This window comes from Schistocerca nitens, chromosome 6 (assembly GCF_023898315.1).
Source record: "Schistocerca nitens isolate TAMUIC-IGC-003100 chromosome 6, iqSchNite1.1, whole genome shotgun sequence".
Classification (NCBI taxonomy): Eukaryota; Metazoa; Arthropoda; class Insecta; order Orthoptera; family Acrididae; genus Schistocerca; species Schistocerca nitens.
The window spans coordinates 268,056,390-268,061,687 of NC_064619.1; the positions used below are offsets into that span (position 1 = coordinate 268,056,390).

General features: G+C 41.4%; 1 pseudogene; it reads right to left on the reverse strand.

Moving 5' to 3' along the window:
• Nucleotides 1-629: 629 nt before the first annotated feature.
• Nucleotides 630-747, reverse strand: LOC126263998 (5S ribosomal RNA; annotated as a pseudogene).
• Nucleotides 748-5,298: the final 4,551 nt, after the last annotated feature.

Below are 5,298 nucleotides of genomic sequence, written 5' to 3' on the forward strand. Positions count from 1 at the left end.
ATCCGCGACTTGGGCTGGCAGTCATTAAAACAAAGGCCATTTTCGTCTTAGGTAAAGCAGGTGGCAGTTAGTCTAGAGTGGAGATTGGTTACAAAATACTCGTGCGACCCATTCCATAATAATGCTAAAATGTGTGGGACGCATACCAAAGAAGACTGACACGGGATATTCATACAAATAATAGTGTCAATAATGGCCACTGGTTTGGTTGGTCGTGAGAGAGCGCTACGCAGATGTTGAAACACATGGAATGTCAGACACCCGAAAGTAGACAGCAACTATCCCTACTTAAAAACCTTCAAAAACCAGTTTTAAGTGAGGAATTTAGCAATTACAGCCTTTCCCCCATGCTTCTCTCCCGTAGGGACTGAGAAAACAATATTGGACTAACAGTAGGAAATGCATGTAGATGTAGAAGGAAGCAAGCAAGCACTCCTCCTTCAGGCCACAAGTGGCCCATCGGGACCATCCGACCGCCGTGTCATCCTCATTGAGGATGCAGATAGGAGGGGCGTGTGGTCAGCACACCACTCTCCCGGTCGTTATGATGGTTTTCTGTGACCGGAGCAGCTGCTATTCGGTCGAGTAGTTCCTCAATTGGCATCACGAGGCTGCGTGCACCCCGAAAATGGCAACAGCGCATGGCGGCCTGGATGGTCACCCATCCAAGTGCCGGCCACGCCCGACAGCGCTTAACTTCAGTGATCTCACGGGAACCGGTGTATCCACTGCGGCAAGGCCGTTGCCGAAGTAGAAGTAAAGTAGTACGAAAAATGGTGCTGTATGATCCAGACGATGCTGGAAGTGGGGAAAGTTGTACAGTCAATAGAGTGATAACGAATGGACTCCCACAAGATTCAAATTTGTTTCTACTTCTACTTCTCTAACATCAGACAGAGTTGTTACTTTTCACAGATGATGCAAGTGTTACTGAATTCGGTTAGAAAGACAATAACAGATGAAATGGTTGACACTGGTTTTCAAAGAGTTAATAAGCGGTTATTTCGAAAAGGTCTGTCCCTTAACTTTGGTAAAACGTTCTACGTCAAATTAAGTTTCGTGAAGGAGATATCATAACACAAACAGCTGAGGCAGTGCATGATTCGAATCTGTGAATATTGCACATTGTTCCAGCTTTTGGACGTATGTACTGAATTTCAACTGAAAGAAACCTATAGAATCCTATTATTGAGCACCCATACAGGTAAGTTCAGCAACACTGACTCTTACAGTAGTTCTAGAAAGAACGAAATCAATCTTCGCACACCTGAGTATTACTACTTACATATACAGGGCGTTTTCACAGTTCATGTTACATACTTCTAGAGGTTGTAGAGGAGACTTAGTAGATCAAGTTTTACATAGTAACCAAACGTCATCCAACAACGCTACAGGGCGTCATATTTATAGGCTCCAGCGCCTGTAAATGTGTGTATATACAGGGTGTTTTCGTGATTACGTCACAGACTTTCAAGGATGATGGAGACGGATAAATGTATCAATTTGAAGAAAGGGTCAAGCGTAAATCATTCTGATACCTCTGACAGTGGAATATACAGGTATGTACCGATACTGCTGTTGTTAAGAATGTAGGATATGCAACTGTGATAGGTAAATGTCTGGGTAAAATGGGCTAAAAATTGCATACCTGTGGATCTATGAGCACTTCATCTTCCCTAGTGTGAAACACATCTTCTCTAGCTCTTAAAGTATGCATTTTAGAGTCCATGTTTAGGAGACATTTTTTCCTGTTTTGGTCCATTCTAACACCTCTGAAAGTTGCCTGCCCTGCAATCATAACAACAGCACTACCGTTGCATGCATTCCACTGCCGGAGGTATCAGGACGGTTTTCACTTATAACTTTCGACTCTTTCGTTTTCGGTACAGAGACCTTTACCTCAGATTGTTACATTTATCCTTCTTCGTCACCCTTGAAAGTTTGTGACATCATCAAAGAATCATCCTGCCTATATATACATTTACACGCGCCGGCTCCTAGAACTTTTCCGCTCTTGTAGCGTCCTTAGATGACGCTTCCGGACTTGGGTTCCTATGTAAAGCCTCATCTAATAAGTCCCCTGTACAACCTCTAGAAGTGTGTAACATGAACTGTGAAACATCCTGTATGTTTATATAATTGAGACGCGCAAGTCACCCGACCTCGGCAATGTCCTTGGCTACTTAATTTCTATACCATAGATCATTTGCACGATTTTTGTCGAAATGATGAGAAATGAGTCAGTTTACACGCTGTGTAAACGTGATCTGTTTGTATCTATGGCAGCAAGCTGGCTATTTGCAAAGTAGTAAATAGTACTCCTTCAACGGGAGCATAAATTTACCTACAGAGTGAACAGATTTGTCCAATACATTATACGTGCTGCCAGAGCTTAATTCAGCTGTAGAACAGAAATTAAGATTACATATAAAAGTATCTTTGCTGCCTATCGCACTTTATGTTGTTGGTCAACCGATAAAAGATTTTTGTAGCCACAAAACACTTTTCTGAGCCTCTAAGTAATGAGAACTGAAGGACATCTTTCCTCTAGTGTTGCAACTGTGGACATGACCATTCATCTCAACATGCGAATAAATTTTTTATTTCGAATTTAAGATGTATGAGACAGGCGATGTATTCTCAGACTTCAACAAGAACGTAACAATTCCAATTCCAAGGAAATCAGATGCTGACAAGTGTGAATATTATCGAACTGTCACGGTTGCAAAATACCGACACGAATTATTTACAGAAGAATCAGAAAAACTGGTAGAAGCCGACTTCTGGGAGGATTAGTTTGGGGTCCTGAGAAATGTAGGAACACGCCAAGCAATACTGACCCAACGACTTGTCATATAAGATGGGCTGGGGAAAGGCAAACCTACTTTATAGGATTTGTAGACTTGGAGAAGTCTTTTTATAATGCTGGCTGATGTGTCGGCAGCTGGGCCAACACCTTGTAGATAGAGGTGGCTTAATGCACGCTAGACTAACGCAGACGGGCGTGAAGTACTGGAACAGGATACGTAATTAATGCTATGAAGAAAAGAACGGAGCTTCTCATATACTTATCTTTAATGTCTTCTTGTACATCTCTATGGTGAACACAAGTGAGACTCTAATTACAATCACTGTAAGGCTAATGGCGCCTTGCTAGTTCGTAGCCATTAACTTAGCTGAAGGCTATTCTGTCTCTCGGCTAATGAGAGAGAAAGGCTTCGTACGTCAAGTCGCTAGCTCTGTCGTCCGTACAACTGGGCTGAGTTCGAGTCAGTCTCTCGAGACCTGCCTTGTGGTGGCGCTAGGTTTGCGATCACACAGTGGCGACACGCGGGTCCGACATGTACTACAGGACCGCGGCCGATTTAAGCTACCACCTAGGACGTGTGGTGTCTGGCTGTGACACCACACTGGCTGCAATACACTCTTTCAAATTGTCAAAGTATCAGGGATAAAATATAGGGAGCGAAAGGCTATTTATAATTTCTACAGAAACGAGACGGTCAGTTATAAGAGCCGAAGGGTAGTGGTTGAGAAGGGAGTGGGACAGGGTTGTAAAAATTTGGTGGGGCAATTAAAGGTCGGGAAGAGGAAATAAAGGCTTCAAAGTTTCCCGATGACATCGGAATTCTGTCAGAGACAGCAAAGGACTTGGAAGTGAATCTGAACTGAGTCGACAGCGTCTTAAAATGAGAATATGAATATCAACAAAAGCAAAACAAAGCTAATGGAATATAGTAAAATGAAATCAGGCGATTCTGAGAGAATTAGATTAGGAAATTAGACAATAAAAGTAGTAGATGCGTTTGTTTATTTTGGCATTAAAGTAACTGATGACGGCCGAAGTAGACTGTTAACGGCAAGGGAAGCTCTTCTGAAGAAGAGAAATTTGTTAGGAAGTCATTTCTGAGGGCATTTGTTGGCACTGTAGTGTATGTGGAAGTGATATGTGGACGATAAGCAGTTCACACTGAAACAGAATGAAAACTTTTGAAATGTTCTGCTACGGTAGAATGCTGAAGATTAAGTAGGTAGATGATGTTACTGCACAGAATGCGGGAGAGGAGAAATTTGTGCATAAATTGACTAAAAGAAAGAGTGGCAGAACACATCCTGAGACATCAAGAGATCATCAGTTTAGCGTTGGAAATGGGGGGGGGGGGATTAAGTAATTGACATGCTGTTTCAGTATGACTCATGGTTATCTAATAATACAGGATTTACTAAATTGGAAAAAACGAAAAACGACTGCAGCACGTTTCAAGTGGAAGTAAAGGAGGGTGTAACGCGGGATTGCTGTCTATTGCCACATACAATGGACTCATATTCGATTATTTAGCGATGCAAACCGTTTTTTGGCCGTAGTGGCATATGCTTCTTTCAGGGTGATTTCTACATTGGCTCAGGCAAATATCAGATGATTCCATAATGCAGTGTCATCAAACCTTCCTTCCGCCGGCCTTTTCCATCTGAACTGAGTCTCACTGACAATATCAACTACAACTTCAACGAGACGCTTAGACATAACTGAAAAGTTGACAGTTAAGTAGTCAAATACAGCACGAAATGATGAAGTATTAGAAAGATGAAAAGACAAGTCTATAAAAATCTGCTATCAAAAGAAGGCTGTACTATTGTTTTAGCTTTCTGTCAGGAATGGAGATGCAAACCGAAAAAGTTTCGAATTCAGAGATTTTCAGAAGACGTTGATCGTCTGGGTGAACGTAAGGAAGACTCGTATCAGACGAAGAGCCTACTTTCATACAGTATTAGGGTTAAAGATAAATGGACCAGACACAAGAGTGATGCAGTGTTTAAACTTCTTTATAGGATTGGAGATGCAAGAAGAGTAGGAAGGGCGTATATTGCATTTCATTGCATGACTTAGCGGTGTAAAATTTTCATATATTGTAACACATTACATACTACTGTACAGTTTGAATGTAACAAAGCTGACACACACATAATAGATCGTTATGGTCATAAAACTGTTTTTCCTTATTTTTAGATGACTAATATGTCAGTCATATAATTAAAATTTAGCTGAAGAGTCCAGTCTTGTTCCGTGGTTCTGTGAATCCATCTTGCATCATTGTTGACCATAGAAAGTTCTTTGTTCTCTCCAGTGTTCTAAACGATCTTACGGGTATAGCTAGAGATACTTGAAAGGGAAAAGACGAAGACATTGTGGAATATGGTGCTCTATTTTTGTTCAAGAATGCGATTTAGTACCTGAAGTTGAGTCAGGCAGTCATTAAAGTTGGGCCCTTGAATTATTTTCACATGATTAATTTTTTA